Raw genomic sequence first — 27,642 nt, 5'->3', positions numbered from 1 at the left:
CTGGGCACTGTATCAAATGCTTTGCGGAAGTCCACAAAGCTACAATAAATCCGTCGCCCATGCGACCTGCCCTCCTCAATAATGGCCCGGAGAGTCAAGATGTGGTCAAGAGTAGAGAAACCTCTCCTGAACCCTGCCTGTCCCTCTGCTCGAATGCCAGCTCTCTCTGCCCATCTACTCAACTGCTGCTCAAGAATGGATGCATACGATCGTGCTAGTGTGTGACCAATGATAATAGTGCGATAATTCCCTGGCTGCATAGGGTCCCCTGACTTGAAGATAGGCACGATGGTGGACCTACTCCAAGTCTCGGGTAAGCCTTCGCACATAGCACGATTGAACATCACTGCTAGAAGCTCTGCCAGCATGTCTCTCGCATGAATAAAGTGCTCAGCAACCAATCCATCGTGATCATATGCTCTCCCAGTCTTCATCCTATCAATGGCCTTCCTTACCATCTCTGCGGTAAAGAAAGTACATGTCTGTGGGCATGGTGCTGGCGGGTCAGGAAAAGGTGTCTGTCCAGGAACTGTATATAGAGATGCTGCATAACTACCCCAGACCTCTGTAGAAGTGATGGCCAAAGCAGGGGAGGACTCATGAAACAGACGCCAAGCCTCCCTCGAATCCTGGCTCAAGAACAGCTGGTATAATTCCTGCTCTAGCTGAGCAAGGAAGGCCCGCTTCTTCCTTCGCACAAGGCGTCGGAAGGCAATACGTGACTGTCGGTAAGTAGTGACTCCCAAAGCAACCTCCCGCTGCAGTCGGGCTCTGGTCTCTCTGCACTCCTCATCATACCAGCTGTTCTGGGGCATACATCTAGAATGCTGTCTCTGTCCAGGCTGAGTATGTGGATATGCCTCTCTCGCTGCATCATGTAAAGTCTCTGTCAGTATATGGGTCAACTCCTCCAAAGGTCTCCCTGGCTCCTCTGTGTACAGACGTCTATAAATCCCATCTGTGTAGACAGCATCAGTCTCTGAGGTAAAAGTATATCGAGTGTGATCTGCCCCTCGTGTCCTTTGAGCTGTGGTAAAGTGAAAAGAGATAGTCAATGTCAACAATGCATGATCCACTACTACCCCAATGGGCCGAGATCCAACTGTGAAGTCCTCAATGCATGAAACAAAGCTGGGCATAGCCATAACATAATCCACTGTGCTAGCACCATGTCTATGTGGAAAGCAAGTAAATCCAGCTGCTGACGGAAACCTCTGCAAGCCATTAAGTATGGCCAACCCATGCGCAGTCCCCATATCTACCAAATATCTCCCATACTCTGTGCACTCCACATCCTGTGAGCTTCTGTCTAATCCCATATCCAGAGTGTCCAACTCTCTCAGCATCTCCTCCGAGGTATCATAAAAGGCTGTCTGGCGGTTGCCCGTCCGGGCATTAAAGTCCCCTAGCAGGATGATGTCTCCATCCCTAGAGAACTCCCATATGTCATCATCTAGCACAGAGAAAGGAGACTGCCCTCTAGGTGCTGCATATGTCGATGTACTAGGAGCAAAATAGCATATGGCAATATACAGGAATCTGCCTGTGTCGGCCCTCAGTCTCACCCACATATATCTGGCCTGATCATCTCTCCGAACTATGTGTATAAGCGGTTGCAGCTCCTCCCTGAAAAGAACTGCCACCCCTCCTGATCCTCTACTACTGTGTACCGATCTCGTCCCTACTCTGCAAGCTGTCTCCCATCTGTATCCTGTCACCTGTGGCATCATCTGACCAGGGGCCTGGTGAGTCTCCGAGTAGAAGACTATATCTCTATCTGTAAAGCTGTCCTCAAAGGCACCTACATCAAGTCTGAGGGATCCATTGCAGTTCCAGGCTGCCAGCTTTAATTTGGTCCCATAGGTCTCGCACCGTCATGTAGAGCGTCGCTCCACGATGACCACCCTCCCTTCTCTATAAAATGCTATCTTACCCTTTTCTCTTGCTGCTCTAATCTCTGGCAGAGAGAGAGAGAGAGAGAGTACGAGACGGACCTTGCACAGCGCCGCCTGCTGTCTGCCAACTGACGTCTATCGTCTGCCGTCTGCTCTCTCTGCAGTGTCAGCCGCCGTCTGTTAGCCTCTGCAGCACCAATCGTCTGCTGTTTTGCCCTGCCCCTTTCGCTGCTTTTGCAGCACCAGCAACGCTGTCGGTTGCCCTTCGTTGCCTTTGCAGCGCTAGCCACTTACTGCTGCTCGCCGCTTGCTTGCAACCTGCCGCTTGTCGACTTCTCCAGCTATTCTACTTTTTTAGTGTTGTTTTTCCTCCGCCCAATTGCTTTTTTTTGATCCTCTTCTCTGTACAGCCCTGTCTGAGTGTGTGTGTTTGTGAGGGAGAGAGAGAGAGAAAGGGTTTGTAGCACTTTCGGGTTTTCAAAGCTATTGATTTAGGGTTTGCAGCTGCTGAATTAGGGTTTTCAGGTGCTGAATTAGGGTTTGAGAGAACGGGTTTTCTTTGCTTTTGTACATGGATTTGGATGACCCGGCTGCTGTGCTGTTGGTGGCATGGCTGCCAATAGCCTTAACATGGATCTTATTGAGGAGATGATCGAGAAGGATGTGGGTTATATCCCTTGAATTTTGCAACATCTATGCGTTCTGCTCGCTGAAGCTCCCGCCCATCCCTGCTTGCGCTTCCTGCACTCCTGCGCCCCCCGCCTACCTGCCTGCTTGTCCCCTCGCGCCCCCCTCGTTCCTCGTGCCTTCTCTTGCCCCCCCGCCTGCTTTAGCTTCTGCGCCCCCCTCCCACGCTGCTCTGCCCGCTGCCCCTCCTATTGCCCCCTCCGCCTGCTTTCGTTGCTGCGTCCCCCTCCCTCACTGCACTGCCTGCCGCCCCTCCTCGCCTTCGCGCCCCCCCCCCTTCTTCGCGCCCACCTCCCCTCTGCAGCGCCCCGACCCCCCCCTCCGCCAGCATTTCTCCTCCCCGCCCCTCTTGCGCGCAGTTCCCCCCCCCCCCCCAGGGCTTCTCCTTCGCCACTTCACCCCCCCCTTCCTTTTCTTGCTGACTTCCGCCCCCAGGGGGTTTTTTTTCCTTTTTCTCCGGCCTTCGTCTTCCGCCTCTCTGTGTGCAGCTCGTTTCTTGCAGGATCTCCGCTTTCGCCTCACCTTCGCCTTAGTTTCAGACTCTGATGGAGGCTCCTCCCGCCCCGCCTCAGAGGGACTCATCCGCAGCCCCCTCGCCCGCCCCTGAGGACACCCCCATCAGGCTTTCTCTTTCACCGGAAGAGGAAGCGAGCCTCACCGCAGAGGTGGAACGCCTCCAGGCTCATTCCACCATCTGCCGTATAGTCGGCACTTGCCCCAGCAGAGGGGAGATCCGGGATCTTCTCCAGGCCCGCCTTCTTGCAGATGTGGGCAAGATCCTGGATGTACAGCTACTACTGGGCCGTGGACATTATCAGATCGAGTTCGAGACCGCCCAGAGCGTGGCCAAGGTCGTTGCCATGAGTCCCCTTGACATCAGGGGTGCTCGGGCTTTCTTCAGACCTTGGCAGCATGGCTTTGACCCAGCAGCGGCTGAGCAGGGAGAGTGCCTTTTTCATGTTACAGTTTGCTTCCCTGGACTCCGCCGGGAGTATCTTCCGCTCCTCTCTAGGCTAGGAGCATTGGTGGGCTCGGTACTAGAGACTGGCCCCACAGCAGCTTCAGTGGTGGCCAGAGCAGCTGGGCTACCTTCGGTCAGAGTTTTGGTGTCTGACATCTCCTCCCTTCCTAAGGTCATTCAACTACCTAGGATAGGGAGGGGGATGGATTGATCAGAGAGTGAAGTTCTCGGGGCTCCCGAACCAGTGCTTCATTTGTTTGCAGGCAGGTCGGTCATCTGGCCAAGGCCTGTCCTCACAGGAGACCTCGACCCTCACCACAGCAGCAGGCCCCTGATGGCCCGCCCACAGATACGGCACGACAGGCTGCCTCCGGGACACCTGCTCAGGCCACAGAGACCTCGGAGTGGCAGCCTGGACAGGGGCGCCGCCGAGGGAGACAGCCACAGCAGCACGCCCAGAGACCGCTGCAGCAGCAGCCACAGTCTCTGCCTCACTGGTTCCCGTGAGGAACAGCTTTGCTCCCCTCCAGGAGGAGACCCCTGCGGCGACGACTGAGGACCAGGAGATGCCAGCACCCCCTCCTTCACCCCCCCATCCCCATCCCCGTCCCCTCCCACCGCCTCGCTTCCACCTTCGCCTCCTCCCGTCCCCGCTCCAGTTTCGGCAGCGGCTCCCTCTCCACCCCCCTCGGCCCCCCCTCCTCCCCCCCCACCCGCCTCACCTTCCCGGGAGGCCCTGGCAGTCCCCTGGCGTTCGCCCGCAGTCCGGAGGGCGCTGAGCACCGACCTCGCTCGAGCACCACAGAGGAGACCTACCATGCCGATTCGGGCTTCACGGATATCATCTATCCGCAATCGGCTGAGTCGCCTCGGTGTTAGACAGCGATCGGAGGCTTTTGATTACGCCTTCACTCGGCTTTTTGGAGCAGAGGGCCCCCATGAGCCAGCACCCATCCGAGTTCGTGTAGTGATACCTCCGGCCTGCGGGGAGGAGGCACTTGATTCAGCGGTGGCCTTCTCGTTCCCTCTATGTGGCCCTTGCGACCGGGAGTGGACTCTAGAGCTCGCTCTTAGCACTTTGAAGACTCAGGCAGTTGAGTTTTCTCATCATGTGAGCGATTTGGAGGTGACAGATGTGATAGGCCGGCTATGGGAGTTGGCTCATTTTTTCTTGGATCCCGGGAGTGTGGATGCCTCAGGGATTCGTCATTTGGTCGTGCGTATAGTGGCAGACTTAGCACGCGACCCTGGATATGTATGTATACACGAGGTTGCTCTGTCAGAGTGGGAGGCAGTCGCCATGGGCCACAGCCACTGGCGCCTGATCCGTGATTCTTGCAGTACACCGGGTGGGCAGATTCGCAGCCGCTCGGATGGGGACTACTCTCCATCCAAGCCGCTTGCGAAGGCCCGCCGTACGGCTGAGACAGCATCCACCTCAGCAGGTCATCCATGAGGATCATCTCATGGAATGTATAGGGCCTGGGCGGAGCACATTTTATACGCTATCGTGGTTGCTTGAGGCAGGAGCTTCAGAGATGCCTGGTTGGTGGCAGCATTGATATTTTGATGATGCAGGAGCACCACTTGTGTGAGAGCAGGATCCGGAGATATGGTTCGGTGATGCCTGGTAGATGGGACACCTTTTGGTCTGCAGGGTTTGGTCCTTTGGGTGGACAGGGAGGAGTATGCATGGTCATTGCAGATGTATGGCGGCAGGCCATTGTGGATCGAGGGATCATTGTGCCTGGTAGAGCACAGTATGTCATTCTGAGGATGCATGATGAGCTATTGGGCGTGCTCAACGTCTATGCGCCTAATCATGCTAGTGCCAGAGCAGAGTTCTGGACCCAGGTTACGGATGCATTGCCAGAGGCCGCACATTGGTGTGTCGGGGGAGACTTCAACATGCTTGAGGACCCGGCCGATAGGGTGGGAGGCAGTCATGTTACAGTGCACGGCACGGAGCTTGCAGCTTGGGACCGGTTTTGTATGTCACTGAGGATCACTGATGCATGGTAGCATGGGGCCTTCTCCCACTCTCAGGACAGTCTTAGTTTCTCTCGGTCAGATCGCCCGACAGGGAGGGACTAATCTATCACGGATTGATCGCTTTTATGTGGGCGACTGGTTAGGGGAGCGAGGGGGCTCCGTCGGCATTCTTGCTGGCACCTCATTTTCCCCGACCCTGCAGATGTGCTCCCGGATTGGCGCATATGGGCATATGCAGCGCGTCCCTTGGCCCGGCTACAGTGGGACCCGGGGGAGTACGAGTGGCATGATTCTTATGCATCCCTTGAGGCCACAGAGATCACCTTTTTCCAGTATACAGTTCGGCTGGGGCGGCATATTTTGACGGCGAGGAGGATGGTCTCTCCAGCTGCAGCGGGGCATTGGCGGCTACAGGGACTCTCACAGGAGTTCCTGGAGGATTTTTGGGCTCGGCTCTGGGCTAGTCGATAGGCCCACAGGATCTCGACTTTCCAGTGGGGGCTGGTCGCCCCCACAGGGGCTCAGCAGTTGGCACCTGGCTTGTTTACAGCGGTCTTCCGGCGGCCTGCGTCCGATGCGGCCACCCTATGGAGACACATAGACATTGCCTTTGGGATTGCCCTCAGGCGCAGCAGATTTGGCTGCGGATGCTGCGTATTCTGGCCCCCCTCTCTCCAGAGGGTATGTTTACGTGGGGTGCCGCTGCTTGGTCGACTTCGTCAGGGCTTGCTATGGGCTATGAGATGGAGCAGGACAGTCAGGCCATCAGATTCAGTAGGGGCCAGCCTCGCCTGGTCCCGGCACCGGATTTCTCGTCCGCCAGCTGGACACAGGAGAGGGATTTACGATGGGAGCTCCTCAGCAGCCTCACCATCTGGTTCACCTGGAGGGCCCGGTGTTTCACGGCCTTTGAGGGGAGACTGGAGCCACCAGCAGAGACTGTACGGGGGATTTGGCAGGAGTTGATCCACACCCTGCGAGGACAGTATGACCGCATCCGGGGCGACTCGGACGAGGCGATCTTGCGGCGCCAGGCCTTTCACACCACTTGGCGCAGCGGCCCCTTCTACACCTTACACAGGGGATCCCCCCGTTGGCATTACAGGCCACCTGTTTGGCTATTCCCCCCTCCTATTGTATGATTTAGCCTCTCAGTCCGTTGTACTGATGCTTGTATTTTGCAGCACCCAGGGAGAGTCTCCCGGGCTGCCTTGCTGTATTCACTGCTCTGCTTCTCTTATGAGCAGGAGAGATCTTTTGTAGCCCTACGGGCGTTTTTATATAACTAATGAAAGGATCTTTTCTCGGAAAAAAAAGGATGTGGGTTATGCTTCAGATGCCTCGCCTCGGAGCAACAAAAACGTCAAAGGCTTGATGTTGATGCAAGCTACACTCCGGTGAATGTTGGAGAGAATGCAGAGGAAAGTTCTCAGGTACCTTCTCCGGAGTTTGCACGTCTGCTGCAGATCACTGGTGAGCTTCTGCAAGAATATGTGAAGGCAAATAGCGTGCAAATGGCTGCAGTAGATAATGGTGGTGTGGCTGATGTATGCATGGAGACTCCTTTGTTGCTACAACAGCTAGCAGATTTTCATGATCGTGCTGCTATCTTCTTCTTTACTGGGCGTATTCCGTTGTTGCCTCGTCTTAGAGCATGGTTGGGCCGCTTGGTGTCGCCTGAGGCACTTGAGGAGATTTATGATAGTCCGAGAGGCTTTTATGAAATACTTTTTCGCACTTCGGAAGCCCGTAGGGCAGTCTTGGAGCAGGTGCCACTCTTTTTGGATGGGCAGTTGGTTCATGTGGTTCCGTGGAAGCCTATGGCAGAGTACCAAGATATGTTGCGCCAGGCTTGCACAGTTTGGGTTGAAGTGAAACAATTCCCACCAATGTTTTGGCGTGTTTTACCAGGTCTCATGCGAGGTATCGGCGGTGATGTCTTGGTGGTGCCTCGAATGACATCTAGAAACCGAAATCGTCTATGCATGTTGTGGGATACTGGGAGACCTAGGCCGACACATTTGCGTGTCAATATGGCTGGGCTGTAACCTTTAATGTATGAATTGAGGTGGGATACATTTGCTGGCCACTGTTTCAAATGTGGTGAGATGGGCCACTTTGTCTTCGAATGTCCTAAGAAAGAACAAGTTGTTGCTACCAAGGATATCGTTGATGGGCAGTTGCCCGTGGAAGATGAGCATGATGCTCCTTTACATGATGCCCAGCACATGGATGTACATGTGGATGTTCAGAATGAGGTTGAGCAGCCATGGGTGGAAGTACGTGGTAAAAAGACACGATTTGTTGTCCCGCGGGGGGATTTCTCAGATGCTGTTTGGCGGGGGCCTTTGCGTACTCATCAGGGGCCCTTACATACATATGCTCGTCGCTCTTTGGGTTCAGGTGCCCAGCAATAGACCAGGATTGAGAGGCTATCTTGCCTTTGTTGCATAAATAAGATTAGTAGTTTGGGTGCAATTGTGTACAAAATCTTGGACTCCTACATCTCCAAAGTTGATTTAGCAGAGCGGTCCGATGTTTGATTTAAGGTAAATTCGATCCTTGTATTTTGTGGTGTGATCTTATGCTTGGCGGCTTGAGGGTCTGTTTTTGATTTGTTGCCTTTCAATCCATGGTAAGAGGGCTGTATGGTGAGAGGGCTCCCGTAACCTTAAGACCATGTGTATACCGACAACAAAATCAAGCTTATATTGTCTCTCTAAGTTCTTCTCCAAGTTTGGTGTGCATCTATTTGTGTTATGCTAGTCTCCTCCACACACAATATCATATGTTATGAGTGTTTGTTGAGTGTGTGTGTGTCTTTTAATTGATGTATATGGTTAGCTTGTGTTGATTGGCTACAAGGAAAGATCTTAGGTGTTCTAGTTCACACACATAACTAGGTGGTACCCCTTTTCTTGTTGAGTGTATGGTTTTTGGGATTCTTATGTTTGTGTTGTGTTGGCCAAAACATGTACCTCACACTTGCCAAATGAAGAGGGATATGAATAAAAAAACCTCATGAAAAATGTCGAAGAAAGCAAAAAAATAAGTTAAGGAAAGCAATTGGGAAGGGGCTAAGAAGAAAGCAGAGATAGAAGAAAGCAAACAGATGGAGAGTTGTGAAGGAAAGTCCAAGCCCATTGAGCAACACGGGAGCCTTGAGGAGTGCTTAGAGGCCGCTCTTCTTGTTGCCCGCCCCGGACTGCCTCAAAAAGACAAGAATTCAGCTCATGCAAGGGAAAATTCAAAGCTGGAAATGAGCAGAAAAAGGGTGGACAGCCACCTAAGTTTATGCCCAATGAGTGCAAGGATGCAAAAGTGGGCTCGGAAAAGAAGCCAAGGGGTTAAAAGGATGATCCTAAGCTGTCCAAATAGCACATTTTTGATTGCATGAGAGAGGGGAAGTGCTTCTTATGTGGAAGGAAGGATCACATGAAATCCCAATGTCCCCAGAATACCAAAAGGAATAATGTGCAGCATGCAAAGCCGAGTGTGTATGTTATACTTGATGTTTAGGGTAATACTGCACATGAGCCAAAGAGCAGAATTTAATGCAAAGCTTGAGGCAAGTTAAAGGATTAAACAACTTTATTTCTTTTTGATAATGCCTCTACAAATAACTTCATATCCATTCAAATGGCCATTGCTCTTGGGCTAAAACCCGAGGAATTGGGCATGGACTATTCATGCAGATGTTGCCTTTGAGGGCAAGGAAGTCAAGGTCACTCCCATCATTGGGAAGCTTCGCATACAGATTTAGGGATATTTGGATTATGAAGACTTTCTTGTAGCACCATTTACGGGATGTGACATGATACTTGGGATGCTGTGGCATTATCGCTTGGTTCCCAAGATTTTGCACAAAGAGAAGAAAGTAATGTTTACTCATAGGAGTAGGGAAGTTTGTATTGATGCAGGTACTACTGGGAGTACCATACCCATTGTAAGCCACATTTCTATTTCCACGGTAATAAAGAAATCAGCTACGTGATAATGTTAAGCATGATGCTGTAAATCCGGTAGACCAAGATAAGATTGATTTCTTAAGTGATTATGTTGATTGTTTTGCTAACTCCCTACCCGGACAGCTACCCCCAGAGAGGCCCGAGGATCATTGTATTGACATAATCCTTGATAGCTCTCCTCCTAACTGAGCTCCTTACAGGGTGAGTGTTGCCCAACAGGAGGAAATCATGACTCAAGTGAATGATCTGCTGCTTGAGAAGGGGTTGATAAGGCCAAGTTCTTCGCCTTATTGTTCTCTACTTTTGCTTGTGCAGAAAAGGGATGGGACATACATAACATGGTTGTTAGAGGCGTCAAGGCGTTTGGTACGAGGCGGGTATGGTACACGTCTCGAAAGACTCGTATTTTTGAGAGACGTTAAAGACGTCTGTTTCATACATACATACATACATACATACATACATACATACATACATACATATATATATATATATATATATATATATATATATATATATATATATATATATATATATATATATATATACATACGTATATGTATATATATACGTATATATATACATATATATGTATATATATACATATATATATACATATTGAGGCAATTCGGGGCGGACAACAAGAAGAGCGGCCTCTAAGCACTGCTCAAGGCTCCCGTGTTGCTCAATGGGCTTTGGGCACAACGCAACACAAACATAAGAACCCCAAAACCACACACTCAACAAGAAAAGGGGCACCACCTAGTTGTGTGTGTGAACTAGGACACCAAAGATCTTTTCTTGTAGCCAATCAACACAAGCTAACCATATACATCAATCAAAAGGCACACACACCCGCAACAAACACTCATAACATATGATATTGTGTGTGTAGGAGACTAGCATAACACAAATAGGTGCACACCTAACTTGGAGAAGAACTTAGAGAGACAATATAAGCTTGATTTTGTTGTCGGTATACACATGGTCTTAAGGTTACGAGAGCCCTCTTACCATACGACCCTCTTACCATGGATTGAAAGGCAACAAATCAAAAACAGGCCCTCAAGCCGCCAAGCATAAGATCACACCACAAAATACAAGGATCGAATTTACCTTAAATCAAACATTGGACCGCTTTGCTAAATCAACTTTGGAGATGTAGGAGTCCAAGACTTTGTACACAATTGCACCCAAACTAGTAATCTTATTTATGCAACAAGGGTAAGATACAATTATGATAGGGAGTATGGTATCGCTCAAGCCCTCACAATGACATAACTAGCTTCAAGCTTCTCTATGCAATCAAAGGTTTTGATGTATAGAGAGAGCTCACAAGTTCACTATCTCCTTACACACTAGAGTTGGGAGTGGTGTACAATGTGTGTAATCCTCCCTTCACAAGGAATGGAGGGGCTCTATTTATAGGTTTGAGCAGTCCCAATTAGGTGAAAGACTAGAGAGAGAGAGAGAGAGAGAGAGAGAGAGAGAGAGAGAGATAACGTCTACGAGAGGCCAAAGTTGGCCTGTGAGACAAAAAATAATACAACTGTGTTCTTCCGGTTATCGGAAGAAAAGGAAAAGAAAGAAAAGAAAAAGTGTGCATGTGTTTGGATACAACTGTGAATCATCATGGATCGGTGGAGCCCATATACAAACAATATAAAGGGGGGTGGGGATGTGGATGGAGTGCTAAGGCAAGATGCATCTCTATATGCTGAAGGGGTAGTACGAGCATGCCATGCAGATCTATGTCTAACTCCATCCAGTGCCATAAGAGGGATATAAGATATCATACATCGCCGATGCTGAGGCTGAGAGTGGCGTGAACATGTACTCTGAGTCTGAATGAAAGCGAGCTAGCCTCTCCTGTGTCTCCATCTGGTGTCTCATCCGGATAGCTGCTATCTCTCGGTGACAGAGTCGGGGTGCTCTGTGTCCAGTCTGTCTAGGTCTCCTCCTGGCTCTCAATTCCTCTGCTCTCTGTGCGGTCACCCCACATGGTACATCAGCTGGCACTGGCATAGCTCTCTGGAAGAAATCTGTGAGCTGGGACTGTCTCCCACCCCTAGTGGGAGCGGGTGTCTAGAGGAGTCTCTCTCGAGAACTATGAAGCTCTAGTAGTAGTCTGCCAAGCTGTCGCTGGTCCGAGGCCTCCATCAACTGTTGTAGTGAAGAGTGCTCCTCAAACAATCCTGCATAACTATCTCTGACCCCCTGGTGGGCTCTACATCTACATACAAAGTGATCCTCAGTCTCCACCTTCTCACGGCACAATCTGCATATCCGCTCGGCTCTGGGAACCTGTCATGATTGTGACTTAGTTCATTATACACAGTCTCCTCATGGTTGCAGATACTAAAGTGACATGATTACAGAGGACCCCTGCACTCGGATGGTCACGACTCTTCGCTCTAGAGACATGCCTCTTCATCAAGAGCCACACTCCTTCGACGATTGGTCACACCCCTTCGCTCTATGGTTGCAACTCTTCACCCAATGGTTGCAGCTATTCGTCCAAAGGATGTGTCTCTTCGCCTAGAGTCATGACTATTGGTCATGGGATGTGTCTTTTCATTCGTGTCTCTTGGACTCCTATATAAGGAGCATGTTGTATCACGATTTCATTCAATCAATCAATCAAACATTTGTGCTCAAGTCTCTCGAGTCTACTTTCAGTTTCAGTCTTAAATACACAGATAATTAGGATGAAATACTAAGTAATAACAGTAATCCTCACAGTGGTATCAGAGCAAAATTTTTTCCCATGCCTACGGTTGTGAGCCTCTCACCCTCTCCGATCTACTCCCCTACCCGGCGTTGTATGGAAGCGGAAGAAAGATGGAACCTACACTTACAAGTATGAGGTAACCCTAAAACTTCTTTACTAATTACACATACATAAGACAGATACACAGATGTGTGTGTGTGTGGCGTACCCGGTATGTGTGCGGAGGTGACTTGCCGGTAACCCTTTGTGTGCCTTTTCATCGGGTCGTGCCCTTTCATGCGTACTCCTTCCATCAGCGCTGGTGCCTCTTCATCGCATGGTGCCTCTTCACTGCACCCATCGCACCTCTTCCCAAGAGATGGCACCTCTTCGCGATGCCCCATGGCTGCGCACCTCTTGGCCACTTGTGCAATAAGCGCTCGTTATGCAATTCAGCCAGCGCAGGTCCTTTTTTACGCGCAGCCCTTCATGGGTTTAATAAACGGCAGCCTACCCAGCCAGCCCATTAATTAACTTGGGCGTTTTCACACCTCAGCCGGTCCTTTTATTAAATTGCGTGCCCTTTCGATAAGTTTAAAAAAAAAAAAAAAGGAGAACATGGGGCCAGCGCAACGTAATAATCAGCCGGCCAGCACATTCGCTCCTCTCTCACGCTGTTCCAGGGAAGGTTCTGTCGCGCCAGGTAATTCTCTCCACTCTGGCACATATTCACCTTCTCAACCAGGCGTCCAATGGAACCCAATAGCAATCAGCCAGAGCTCTACATCTCGTACATAGACGAGGTCCCGGAAGCCATATTGCCCGAAAATCCTTGCCCAGCCCCGGAAATAATTATTATACCCGATACACCCACACCGGAGCCCGCCCCATTACCCGAACCTGTTTTGCAGAGCCTGTTCCGGCACCCGAACCCGCACCCGTTCCGGCTCCCGAACCTGTTCCGGCTCCAGCACCAATCCCGGCTCCAGTTCATGTACCAGGTCCCCTGGAATATTTATTATATGTCAGTTACCGCCACGCCACTCAGTTACAGGCGTGGGTGATCTGGCATATTTACTTGACATGTCCAGCACACCATCTTGCTCATTACGAGTTTATTTTGGGACGGTACCCACATCTTGCATATTCCCTGGACGAGTGCCGTGTGGATGCAGTAAACCGGATCATCTCGCTTCAGCCCTTGGTTCGAGTACACAGCGAGCTCATTGTGCCAGATTACACTCCATTAACCTCTGCAGAGACACCTCCTGTCGACGAGGTGGAAGACTACGAGCCCTCGGAGTTAGGCTCCAATTTCTTAGAAGAATTGGGAGACGATTCACTGTCACTCTCTCCTCCAGCAGTACCACATATTTCACCAGCTTCTCCGCGCTACTCACTCTAGCAGATCCAACATGCCATCTATCTCAGAGGAGGAGGGCCAGCAACACGATGAGCAAATGCAGGCCATTACATCATTTCGCGAGCAGATGGAGACACTTCAGCAGACTTTTTCGACAAGTCTCTCTACCATCAGCAGATGACTCGACAAGTTGCAGCGGCCCCATCCAGCGCGCACACCAGCCACAATCGCAGAGGAAATTTATCTCAACCTGAGGCTCAATATTCCCAATCCTCTGGTCAGCAATCTACTCGGCAACAGCCCTTTCGGCCTAGATTTTCAGGTCAGGCAGCAGCCTCACAAACAGGATCCTCTTCCAACAACAACAATCGGAATCGAGGACGCAACTGGCAAGGTCGCCGACCCAACAATCGCCGCAATTTTTGCCGTGATACCTCAGCAGGTCAGCAAGCCTCTACATCGGCACCTTCAACCTCTCAAGACAACCCTCCAGGTCTTTGCACAATTTGCAATGGACCACACAGGTGGTATGTGTGCCCAAAGCGTAATTCTCGCCTGAATTCCAACATGGAATGTTGTCCAGAAGGTGAACATGGACATCATCATCATCCTTCTGTGCCAGAAAAAGGCAAGCAGGTGGTTCATGCAGTGCGAGTTTCTAAAGTTGTCAGTGCTTTAATGTTAAAGGCCCACAACCATACTTCAGTGCCTATTAACCTTTCCAATCAAGTTTTGAGCTTATTGGGATTTATTGGCCAGCATCCTATCAATGTTCTTGTTGATAGTGGATGCTCAACTAATTTTGTGGGAATTGCTCTCGTCAGCAAGTTGCGATTACCTACTCAGCAGAGTGCGGAAGTTTTCCAAGTGGAACTTGCAGATCGTTCTTTCTTGCATTGCAGTAAACGGATTCAGCAGTTGCATTTTCAGATTCAGGACTATCAGGATCAGCTGAATTTCTCTATTATGCCTTTGTCACACTATGACATGATCCTGGACAGTCTTGGTTATATGAGTATGATCCTTTGATCAACTTTCGAGATCATTCCATTCGACTTTATCATAATCATCACGAAATGGAATTACGAGGTCTGTTTAATTCTAAGCCGATTACTGTGGTTTCTGCTATGCAAGTCAAACGCTTAGTGCGAAAACGCGACAGCACTTCTGCCTTAATTATGTTGCGAGAAGCAGAAGACAATACAGTTGACCAATCGGAATCCTCGCCATCAGATATTTCTTATTTACAGCAGTCTTTCTTTCAACCTTATATGGATTTATTTCCTGACGAGCTGCCAACGACATTGCCTCCTAGACGTTCTGTAGATCATACGATTGATCTAATCCCTGGACAACCACCGCCAGTTCGAGCTCCTTATCGAGTTTCTTATTCAGAGTCTCAAGAAATTCAGAGACAATTGGTAGAGTTGTTGGATAAAGGTCATATACGTCCAAGCAAAAGTCCTTTTGGTGCTCCAGTTTTATTGGTCAAGAAGAAGGATGGATCTATGCGACTTTGCATTGATTATCGTGCCCTTAATAAGCAGACAATCAAGAATAAGTTTCCCTTGTCTCGCATCGATGAGCTCTTTGATCAGTTGCTTGGTGCGAAGGTATTTTCGAAGATTGATCTGAAGTCAGGCTATCATCAAATCAGGATTCGAATTGGAGATGAGTATAAGACAGCTTTCAGAACAAAGTATGGACATTATGAATTTTTGGTCATTTCTTTTGGGTTAACCAATGCCCCAGCTACTTTCATGACTTTGATGAATGACATCTTTGGTCCTTACTTGGATAAGTTTGTCATCGTTTATCTGGATGACATTTTGGTCTTCAGTAAGACTTTAGCAGATCACAAGCAGCATTTGCAGATTGTCTTCGAAGTACTCCGTACGAATGTCTTGTACATCAACAAGAAGAAGAGTCAGTTTTTCAAAGATCATGTGGAATATCTTGGACACATCATCTCTGGACATGGTATTGCAGTTGATCCTAAGAAGATAAAGGTCATTGTTGATTGGCCTTTGCCACTTACAATTTCAGATGTGCGATCTTTCTTGGGATTAGCAAATTTTTACCACACCAAGGTTCACAAGTTCTCAGATATTGCTGCTCCTTTGACGGCCCTTACAAAGTTAGATAAATTGCACTGGTCACTTGAAGCTGAAAAGTCCTTTAATGATCTTAAGCATGCGTTGACAACTACTCCTGTTTTGGCTATTGTGGATCCAACTCAGCCGTTTGACGTCATGACAGATGCTTCGGATAGAGCATTATGTCGCGCTGCCATATGTCCTGTCTCATCACTTTGTTCCTCTCATTGAGAGAGAGGTAACCCCGTGGAGCAGATTGATCATACTGAAAAGGTGGCAACCGCTTAATGTCTATCCCATGATGTGAGAACCACTATAGCACCTGTGCATACCAAGATCCAGGGTGTCCAGCCTCGGCCAGCTGTCTGGATGCCTCAAAAGCTCGGCGGGATAATCTCTCCGTGGGCATCTCCCTCATTCTGTATATAAAGGAGATCGTCTGGAACAATACCTCCACTGCCATAGGTGGTGCAGCAAACTCAGCTCGAACAATGTCGTGCGGGACGGATGGTTTGCTGCGTATCATCCTCGAGAGCATCAAGATCTGTGGTCTCTCCAGCTGTACCCATGTGGAGGCTGCAAGCCGTAGTGCCCAAAAACCGCTGCTGCATACAGCAAGGCTGGTGTCACCAATGTATCAAAGAGCCACCCCTTCGTGCGGGGTTCCTGAAAATGTGCCTGATGACACTGATGCTCAAGGCCAGCAAGAGCTGCATACCCCCGGGTCACTTTGTCTCGGAGTGCTTGAGCCATGGAGAAGCGTCCAGCTGAGCTAGTAAATGTGATGCCAAGGTAAACATAAGAGCTCACCACCTCCACCCGCCCTTGTGCTAATGTGAGAGTAGTGTGGCTCCTGACTGCGAGATCATAACCTTGGTTTTCCCAAGGTTCACTATGAGACCCTGCTGTGCGCAGAAGTCATCAAGAGCCACAAGGTGTCTTTGAAGCCACAAGGTGTCTTTGAAGCCCAACCTGCGTGTCAGATACCAAGACGATGTCATCAGCATAAAGCATAACATGGACAGTAATACCTGATAGCTCAACCCCAGAGCCTCCTCCCTATGTCATGTAATCGACCACCTCATCAATATAGAGCCCAAAGAGCGTGGGGGAGAGCGGGCACCCCTGCTTCACACCAATGGTGCTAGCAACTGTGTCGGACAAGCCTCCTGGGCATCGGACGCTCCCAAAGACCTGCTCATATAGCCTGTATATGCCCCACATCATGTCTGAGGGTATGCCTAGTGTCTGTAGTCACCGAAAGAGGCGCTCTCTGGGCACAGTATCAAATGCCTTGCGGAAATCCACAAAGCAACAATAGAGCCGTTGCCTCTGTGCCTTGGCCTGATCAATCAGGCACCTCAATGTAAAAATGTGGTCGATGGTCGAGAAGGCTCGTCGGAAGCGTGCCTGGCCTGCTACTCTCAATCCCCCATCCTCTGCACGAGTGCTCAGCTTTGCCTCCAAAACTGCCTCGTATAGTTTGGCCAATATATGGCCAATCATGATGGTCCTGTAGTTCCGGGGATCTAGTACATCTCCCGCTTTATGGATCGGCGCAATAGTGTGCATCGTCCACTCAGCCGAAAACCCCTCTGACAGAGCTCTCTTGAAGAGATGAGCAAGAAATGGTGCCAATGTATCAATAGCATAGATGAGATGCTCTCCCTGTAATCCTGTATGATCTGTCGCCCGTCCATGTTGGAGTCGGCATATGGCCCTCCTAACCATAGGTGGGGTGAAGAAGGTGGAGACTGTGGAGCATGGCTCTGTGGGCTGTGGTATAGGGGGCTGTGCAGGCACATCATAGAGTCTCTCTGCATATGTCTGCCAGGTCTGAGGATCGGTAATAGGTGTGGGAGGACGGGGCTCTCTGAGTCTCCTCCAACCAGCAGCAGCATCTCTGCTCATGAGCATGTAGCCTCCTCATAAGCTCGCCGCTTACGGCGGGTGAGAGTATGCATCCTCCTGCTTGCCTGTCTTTGGGTGATCTCCCCGTGAGCCCTCTGCACTCGGAGACTGCGGTAAAGGTTTTCGCACTCATCATCATACCATCGGTTCTGGGGCATGCTCCCAGATGTAGGTGGCTGTCCTGTCTGTATGTGGTATGGGAAACCCCTCGCGGCTGCGGAGTGCAGTACATGTGAGAGCTAGGAGGTGAGCATAGCCATGGGTGCCGATGGGTCTAAGGCAAATAGCTGATCATGAACATGATAGTCATACACATCGGCTAGGTCCTGAGTGAAGTGGAAAATAGTGCGTGGTGGCTGTATGATGGGTGGGTGGGTCTCCAGTAAGCTCCTGAAAGTGAGGGATAGATATGTATGATCCGCCCCAATGGGGCATGGTGGTACGGTAAAGTGAGACACCATATCTGCTCCCTCCCGGGATCCCATCACATAGTCCACTGTACTGCTGCCACCCCCCACTGGAAAGCAAGTCAACCCACCTGAATCTGGCCACTGAGTCATCCCGTTATAAATAACGAGATGGTGTCGGGCCCCAAGCTTCAGCAAATGTTGCCCATATCCAGTGGTGTCAGCTCCTCCGTCAACGGAGATCCGAGTGGTCCCTGTATCCTCTGTAGCTAGCGGCTCTAGTCTCAAGGGATCCTCAAAGTCATAGATCTCGCACTGTCTGCTATGAGTCCGTGCATTGAAGTCCCCCATCAAGAAGACTTCTCCCCGTGTCGAATAGTGTAAGATCTCCTCAGATAAGACAGAGTATGGAGACTCACTAGCCTCTCCTCCACCCGGCTCCTTGGTGGTGGCAAACCGCGACCCCTTCGGAGGAAAGTAGCAAAGGGCGATATAAATCCATCTGGTCTCCGAGAGGCGTAAGCTAATCCACATGTATCTCGCCTCCGAGTCTCGTGCTACGACTCGAACATGCTCATGTAACCCATGTCTGAAAAGCACTGCAATATCTCCTGAACCTCGGGAGGTGGCCTGTCGCATCCCCTGTCGGTGAGCTGACTCCCACTGATAACCCTCAACCCGTGGTAAGCCCCTCTCCGGGCTCTCATGTGTCTCTATCACATCAAGATGATATCCCGGCCCTCCATCACCTCCTCAAGTCTCCCTGGATGTGTCCATAGAACTCCCTTAGAGTTCTAGACTGCTATGTGTATCTCTTTGTCTTCATGTTGTTTCCTCTGTGTCTCATAGGCCAGATGGCGCTATTCGACCCTCTTCCCATCAATGTAGATGTGACCATCCCTATAATGTGCCTTCTTCCCTTCTTTGCGTGCCGCCTTGATCTTCGGCATGCATAATCTTTTGTGCTCGAGCTGCATCCATGTGAGGTCATCATGGAAGTAGATGGGGTCCCCTGGCAAGCTCCTCATAGCCTGTCTTCTCATAAAGCTCATCCTACTCTTCTCGTCCGGGAACTGTAGCACTAAGGCCTTGCCTTTGGTGGAGTCCTTTGGGGTTGTCCTCCATACTCTAGTGAATGGGAGTGGCTCATCCTCCTTTAGTCCCAGCTCGGTACATAGGTTCTGCCCGTCAATCTCGGGTGTGGAGGCAGTGCTCTTTGGTATCCCTGTGACGCGGATGTTTAGGTGCCGGATCCGTCGCATCTTCTCTTCATCAAGAGTAGACTGCATCATGTGTACATCTTCTTGTACCTCCTCCTTGATGTTCTTCTTCATCACTTGTACATCTTCTTGCACCTCCTTTTTGATGTTCTTCTTCATCACTTCTACCCATCCTTCGCGGGCCGTCTCCATTTTCCCCTCGATTGTGTGGGTGAGGGTTTTGGTGATCTCTTCTTTGATTGCCTCTTTGTCCACCTCAAGAGTCTCTCCTTCCTCGCGTGGACGATCGCGTAAGGATGCCACTTCGCCCTTCAAAAGGTTGATTTCCTCTTGCATGGCGAGCTTTTCCTTCTCCCACTCCTCTTGCATGGTAAGCTTCTCTTCCTTCCATATTTCCGCTTCGGCCTCTAGCTTTCCCATGCGCGTCAATAAGTCCTTCTTGATGGCGGTGATGGTGCTGTCCTTGATAAGATCCCTAAGGATATGATCAAGCTGGCTGATTTTGTCATCTATAGACCCTCCCATTGTAGAGGGAGGGAATGTTTGAAAGGAGCAGGTAAATATGTGGGAGAGAGAGAGAAGAAATGGTGAGATGAAATAGGGTGGGGGGTTCAAGTCCCCATTAGGGCCCTAGGGATGGTGATCGAGGTTCACAGGCAGGGAGGGGGGGGGGGAGTAGAAAAATGAGGATGAAGGAAGGGGAGAGAGAGAGAGAGAGAGAGAGAGAGAGAGAGATGGAGGGGACAAAGGGCGGGGTGCAGGCGGGCAAGAGGGCGCACAGGCGGGGAGGAGGGGAGGGAGAGATGCGCAGAAGAGAGAGACGGGGGGAGGGCAAAGAGAGAGCAAAGGGAAGGCAACGTGAGGGGGGGGCGCAGGCAGGCAGCGGGAGAGAGAGCGAAGGGGGGCGCAGAGAGAGGCAGCGGGAGGGGGGGCGCACAGAGAGAGAGAGAGAGAGAGAGAGAGAGAGAGAGAGAGAGAGAGTGAAAGAAAGAAAGCTGTATTAAACGTGTGCAGAAGGCCAAAATGACCTATGAGACCAAAATAGTACATCCTCATCATTTGGATACATCATCAAGATTCAAGGGTACAAAGTAAAATGAAATGAACTTGTAGAGTATAGAGATAGCTCCAAAAGTGGGTATAAAAAACATCATCATCCTAGTGTGTGTTTGAACTTTGGGTCTTGAGAAAGGCTTAAGGAAGGGAGGGAGAGAATGTATGAGAGAGGGAGAGAGAGTGTGTGTGAGACGGGTTAAAGCCCCCGTCTAAAGACTAGCAATTTATTTATTTATTTTCTGGACGCCTCGATCAAGCAGTCGTACACCTCGATCTGTTAGAGGCGCACCTCGTAACAACTATGATACAGAAGGTATGTTGATTACAGGGCCCTCAATAAGATTACCATCAAGAGCAGGTTTCTAATTCCTAGAATCGATGATATTCTTGACAAGCTTGAGGGAGCTGCTTGTTTCACTTGCATTGATCTTAAGGGTGGTTACCATGAGATTAGAGTGGTACCTCAAGATGTGCACAAAACGGCTTTCAGAACATCATTTGGGCTCAATGAATATGCAGTGGTGCCATTTGGTCTTACAAATTCTCCTGCCACTTTCAATAGAATGATGGACAAAATATTTAGACCTCACTACAAGTTCACAGGAACTTTCTTTGGTGATATCATGAGGTTGAGCATAAAGAACATCTCGCCATTGTTTTTGAAGAGCTTAGGAAACACAAGCTTTTCATTAATGGAAAGAAGAGTGAATTCTTTTTGTCAGAGATCCATTATTTGGGGCATAAAGATGTACGCATGGATCCCGCAAAGGTTCAAGCTATTAAGGATTGGCCAGAGCTTCAAAATGTTCTTCAAGTCAGGAGCTTCATTGGTTTATGTTCTTACTATTGTCGATTTATTCGACACTTTGCTTTCTTGGCTTCTCCGCTGCATTATTTAACGAAGAAGAAAGTTGCGTTTCGTTGGTCCGATTCAGAAAGGACAAATTTCCAAAAGTTGGAAGGACACCATCATCTCAAGGCCTTTTCTTATTACTCAGACTTGCATAGACTTTTTGTGGTTGAGTGTGATGCATGTGGAGATTGTTTGGGGGCTGTTTTGAATCAAGAGAGACATGTAGTGGCTTTTGAAAGCCGCCACCTGCAACATGCAGAATTGTATTTGCAGGTTTATGAGAAAGAGTTGTTGGTCGCTATTCATGCCGAACAAACATGGAAGCATTATCTTTTGGGGGTTGAATTTATGGTTAAAACAGATCACTAGAGTTTACGGCACTTTCTCACACAACCCAAACTCTCAGAAAAACATCAAAGGTGGGCAAATTTCTTGTCCGTGTTTCATTTTCAGATTTCGCATACTCCGGTCCGGGCAAGAAGAACTTGGTAGCAGTCACGCAGGCCTCAAGTGCATGCAGTGATTACTGCCTATCATCAGGACTTATTAGGATGCGGGATATGTATTCTTTGGACACAGATTTTCAGCTTATTTGGGCTGATTTGAATGGTGGTACTGTTGTCCCATCTTATTCGATTCGAGATGGTTTTTTGATGATACAAACCGTATTTGTGTGGTCCAAGAATTGCACCAAAAGGTTATGGAACAACCTCATGCTCCTCCATATGTAGGTCATCGTGGTATTCTGGCTACTACATAGGCTTTGGAAAGATATTTCTTTTGGTCAGCTTTACGTAGGGATATTGAAGCTTATGTTCGTGAGTGCCTAGTGTGTCAGAAAGTCAAGTTTGACAGGCACAAGACACCTGGTTTACTTCAGCCCTTAACCATTCCGCAGGAACCATGGAAAAGCATTGCTATAGATTTCATTATAAAATGCTAAGATCGGCACATGGTAATGATACAGTGTGGACTATCATTGATCGTTTCAGCAAACATGCACATTTTATTCATGTGAGGAAAACCATCAAGCTAGAGCACATGGCAAAGTTGTTTTTGGCTCAGATTTTCAAACATCATGGCATGTCTAAATCTATTGTGGGGGATAGAGATCCTCGGACCACTAGTTTATTCTGGCGAGCATTGTTTGATAATATGGGCACAAAGCTCAGTTTTTCATGAGCTTATCATCCTCAAACGGATGGTTAGAGTGAGATTGCAAATTCAGCCGTGCTTGATTTGCTCAAGTGTTATGTATTTGAGCAGAAGTCAGATTGGAAAAAGTATTTGCCATTGGTTGAGTTTGCATATAATAACACTGTGCATTCTTCAATTAATAAGGCTCTGTTTGAGAGAGTCTATGGCAAGGTGGTTCTTCCACCTATCTTACGAACAAAAGATGAAATCTTGCAGTAGATGAGTATGTCCGAGATTTGGATACTGCGTGTGCACAGGTTTGGACAACCATAGAAAGATCTCAGGTTAAGCAGAAAAAGGCAGCTGACAAACACCTGCGAGAGCTGATCTTCCAAAACTGGTTCCATAGGAGGTGGTCCCATATATGGACTCAGCAAGCTGACATGAAATGCATTATGTATTTTCCAGTGATCAGGCAATACCAATCTATAAGCCCCTTCATTTATCTTCTGCAATATCTGGAATGGCCCATAATACCTGTTTGAAAGCTTAGGAAACCGGCCTTCTTTACCTGGCCGTTTTCGAAGATGTGCTTTCTCAAACTTAAGTACCATCCAATCACCTTCCTTGAAAATACACGAGTGGTGGATGAACTTGAGGAGGTATTGTAACCTGAGCAACTAGTTTTTCATAAGGAGCGTAAGCATGCAGATGGCAAGCTAGTACGCAGGTATCTTGTGAAGTTCAAAAACTATTCGGCTATGGATGCAAAATGGATGGACGATGATTATTTTGAGGATTATCCGGAGCTTCTGAAGGCCTATTTGGAAGCTTTTCAATTGCGGTCAACTGCTTAGAAGCCAAGGGGAATGTCACAAAATTCCTCACAGCTTCTGTTTTCTATTGGTCATGTGTGACATATGGAGTCTGACATGACATACATGTATGGCTTGTGGAGCCTGACATGGTGTGTCTGTATGGTATATGGAGCCTAACGTGACAGTACATGTATGGCTCATGAAGCCTGACATGATAGTACATGTGTGGCTTGTGGGGCTTGACATGGTGTACATGTATGGCTCATGGAGCCTGACATGATGTGATTCCCTGGGACTGGCTATCCTGGTGATCTTCTATATTTATGTTGTGGGAAGGTTCCGAAAGGATCATGAACCCTGGACATTTTAAGTGATACAAGTGAGCAGATGGGTGTTTCTTCCAATCTAGCTGCACTCATGTGTGTGCATGACTTTGATTTTATATTTGGATGACTTGTTTTGTTTGCCTGGACAATGCTTGAGATTATTGCCTGTGTTGTCCATGGGCCGGGGACGCCTGGGCACCCTGTAGACATGTATGTGCACACTTGTTTGGGACTGACAGGTGGTCTACATGTGTTTTGCAGGTGGTAAATGTCCCAAAAAACCCAATTTACAGCTTTATGATTTCACATACTAATAATTATGGGTACAGGTCCACACTCACTTATAAGTTATTCACACTGGGGCAGGACCAATTTAATACACGTGGTGGCCAATAGATGGACACTAGACAAGATTTGGGCCAATTGCTTGTAGGCACCCTTGTTTGGACCTAAAAAGCACACAATTGAGTTATTTTTGGCAGAACAACCCTAGTGTTGATAAAAAACTCCAGTTTTGAACATCCGCATGATTTGGGTGCATGTGAGAGCTGGCCGACTGGTTTACAGCTTCCTATAGACGGCCGACTGGTTTACAGCTTCCTACAGACATCTATCGCCATCTACTGCGACAGAAGCCATCCAGGAGTATGGGGGAAGCTGGTGGACTTCTTCTGGGAGCTTTCCTATTGCTGGCCGGCTGTTTACACTGTACAGCCCTAAAAAGCTGCTGGTCTGGGCACTGAAAAGTGCAGAAGAGCTGGTCGATTTGTGGAATAGAGATTCCCTACTGATTGGAGACCTCCAGGTTTGCTGGTCAACTTCCCTTGTGGCTTCTGAGAGCTGGTCGACTGTTGCAAACAGCCCTTCAAGGCTGGTCGACTTGCTCTGTGAGCCAGATAGGAGGAAGATGAAGATGCATGGCTGTCCCGGGCTGATGTGGGAGTGCTATGGGCTGTCCATGGTTGTCCTACATGTGCTTTATGCCGGGAATGCTCTTTTTTTTTTCCAAGAAAAGATCCTTTCATTAGTTATATAAAAACGCCCGTAGGGCTACAAAAGATCCTCTCCTGCTCACAAGAAAAACAGAGCAGTGAACAAAGCAAGGCAGCCCGAGAGACTCTCCCTAGGTGCTGAAAAGTACAAGCATCAGTACAAAGAATTGAGGGGCTAAATCATACAATAGGAGGGGGAAAAAGCCAAATAGGTGGCCTGTAATGCCAACGGGGGGACCCCGCGTGTAGGGTATAGAAGGGGCCGCTGCGCCAGGTGGTGTGAAAGGCCTGGTGCGGCAAGATCGCCTCATCCGAGTCGCCCCGGATGCGGTCATACTGTCCTCGTAGGGTGTGGATCAACTCCTGCCAAATCCCCCGTACAGTCTCTGCTGGTGGCTCCAGTCTCCCCTCAAAGGCCCTGAAACACCGGGCCCTCAAGGTGAACCAGATGGTGAGGCTGCTGAGGAGCTCCCATCGTAGATCCCTCTCTTGTGTCCAGCTGGCGGACGAGAAATCCGGTGAAGGAACAAGGCGAGGTTGGCCCCTAATGAATCTGATGGCCTGGCTGTCCTGCTCCGTCTCATAGCCCATAGCAGGCCCTGACGAAGTCGACCAAGCAGCGGCACTCCACGTATACATACCCTCTGGAGAGAGGGGGGCCAGAATACGCAGCATCCGCAGCCAAATCTGCTGCGCCTAAGGGCAATCCCATAGGCAATGTCTCTGTGTCTCCATAGGGTGGCCGCATCGGACGCAGGTCGCCGGAAGACCGCTGTAGACAAGCCAGGTGCCAACTGCTGAGCCCCTGTGGTTGGGCGACCAGCCATTGGAAAGTCGAGATCTTGTGGACCTGTCGACTAGCCCAGAGCTGGGCCCAAAAATCCTCCAGGAACTCCTGTGAGAGTCCCTGTAGCCGCCACTGCCCCGCTGCAGTTGGAGAGACCATCCTCCTCGCCGTCAAAATATGCCGCCCCAGCCGAACAGTATACTGGAAAAGAATGTGCTCCGCCAAGGCCCTGTACATTCCATGAGATGATCCTCATAGATGACCTGCTGAGGTGGATGCTGTCTCAGCCGTACGGCGGGCCTTCGCAAGCGGCTTGGATGGAGAATAGTCCCCATCCGAGCGGCTACGAATCTGCCCACCCGGTGTGCTGCAAGAATCACGGATCAGGCGCCAGTGGGCTGTGTCCCATGGCGACTGCCTCCCGCTCAGACAGAGCAACCTCGTGTATGCATACATATCCAGGGTCGCGTGCTAAGTCTGCCACTATGCGAACGACTAAGTGTCGAATCCCTGAGGCATCCACACTCCCGGGATCCAAGAAAAAATGAGCCAACTCCCATAGTCGGCCTATCACATCTGTCACCTCCAGATCGCTCACATGGTGGGAAAACTCAACTGCCTGAGTCTTCAAAGTGCTAAGAGCGAGCTCCAGAGTCCACTCTCGGTCGCATGGGCCACCGAGAGGGAACGAGAAGGCCATCGCTGAATCAAGTGCCTCCTCCCCTCGGGCCGAAGGTATCACTACATGAACTCGGATGGGTGCTGGCTCATGGGGGCCCTCTGCTCCAAAAAGCCGAGTGAAGGAGTAATCAAAAGCCTCCGAGCGCTGTCTAGTGCCGAGGCGGCTCAGCCGATTGCGGATAGATGATATCCGTGAAGCCCGAATCGGCATGGTAAGTCTCCTCTGTGGTGCTCGATCAAGATCGGTGCTCAGAGCCCTCCGGACTGCAGGTGAACGCCAGGGGACTGCCAGGGCCTCCTGGGGAGCTGAGGCGGGCGGGGGGGGGGGGGGGGGGGGGGGGGGAGGAGGGGGGGGCGAGGGGGGTGGAGAAGGAGCCGCGGCCGAAACCGGAGCGGGGACTGGAGGCGGCGAAGGTGGAAGCGAGGCGGTAGGGGGGGATGGGGGTGGGGAGGGTGAAGGAGGGGGTGCTGGCATCTCCTGGTCCTCAGTCGTCGCAGGGGTCTCCTCCTGAAGGGGTGCAAAGCTGTTCCTCATGGGAACCCAGTGATGCTGAGATTGTGGCTGCTGCTGCATCGGTCTCTGGGCGTGCTGCTGTGGCTGTCTCCCTCGACGGCGCCCCTGTCCAGGCTGCCACTCTGAGGTCTCTGTGGGCTGAGCAGGTGTCCCGGAGGCTGCCTGCCGAGCCGCATTTGTGGGCGGGCCATCAGGGGCCTGCTGCTGCGGTGAGGGCCGGGGTCTCCTGCGAGGACAAGCCTTGGCCAGATGGCCGACCTGCCTACAAATAAAGCACTGGTTCGGGAGCCCCGAGAACTCCACTCTCTAATCAATCCATCCCCCCCCTATCCTAGGTAGCTGAATGACCTTCGGAAGGGAGGAGATGTCAGGAACCAAAACTCTGACCGAAGGTAGCCCAGTTGCTCTGGCCACCACTGAAGCTGCTGTGGGGCCAGTCTCTAGCACCGAACCCACCAATGCTCCTAGCCTAGAAAGGAGCGGCAGGTACTCACGGTGGAGTCCAGGGAAGCAAACTGTAACATGGAAAAGGCGCTCTCCCTGCTCGGCAGCTGCTGGGTCAAAGCCATGCTGCCAAGGTTTGAAGAATGCCCGAGCACCCCTGATGTCTAGGGGACTCATGGCTAGGACCTTGGCCACGCTCTGGGCAGTCTCGAACTCGATCTGGTAGTGACCACGGCCCAGTAGCTGAACGTCCAGGATCTTGCCCACATCTGCAAGAAGGCGGGCTTGGAGAAGATCCCGGATCTCCCCTCTGCTGGGGCGAGTGCCGACTATACGGCAGATGGTGGAATGTGCCTGGAGGCGTTCCACCTCTGCGGCGAGGCTCGCTTCCTCTTCTGGCGAAAGAGAAAGCCTGATGGGGGTATCCTCAGGAGCGGGCGAGGGGGCTGCGGGAGAGTCCCTCTGAGGTGGGGCGGGAGGAGCCTCCATCAGTGTCTGAAGCTAAGTCGAAGGCGGAGCGAAAGAGGAGAGTCCTGCAAGAGCCGAGTTGCACACAAAAGACGGAGGGGGAAGGCGGAAGGCAAAAAGAAAAAAAAGGAAGACCCCAGGGGGCGGAAAAATCAGAAAAAAAGGAGGGGGAGTTAAGGCGGCGAAGATAAAAGCCCCTAGGGGGGAGGCGGAAACAGCGCGAAACAGGGGGCGGGGGGTGGAAGATAAGGCAACGGCGGCGAAAGGGGGGGGCGGGCGCTGAAGAAAGACGGGAGGGTGCGAAGGAGAGGAGCAGCAGCAGGGGGCGGAGGGCGCTGCAGAGCTGGGGCGCGCAG

General features: G+C 50.3%; 1 protein-coding gene and 1 pseudogene across 2 annotated transcripts in view; both read left to right on the top strand.

The window, feature by feature from the left end:
• LOC147622063 (beta-carotene isomerase D27) overlaps window positions 1-27,642 on the top strand; it is a 66,102-nt gene that overhangs the window by 10,743 nt on the left and 27,717 nt on the right. The gene's annotated exons all lie outside the window — the stretch shown is intronic.
• LOC147622064 (uncharacterized) lies at window positions 12,941-13,618 on the top strand (annotated as a pseudogene).

Source organism: Cibotium barometz, chromosome 29 (assembly GCF_041138505.1).
Source record: "Cibotium barometz isolate CiBa-2024 chromosome 29, ASM4113850v1, whole genome shotgun sequence".
NCBI lineage: Eukaryota > Viridiplantae > Streptophyta > Polypodiopsida > Cyatheales > Cibotiaceae > Cibotium > Cibotium barometz.
The sequence above is the reverse complement of the archived record's forward strand: the minus strand, read 5'-3'. Positions and strand labels throughout refer to the sequence as shown.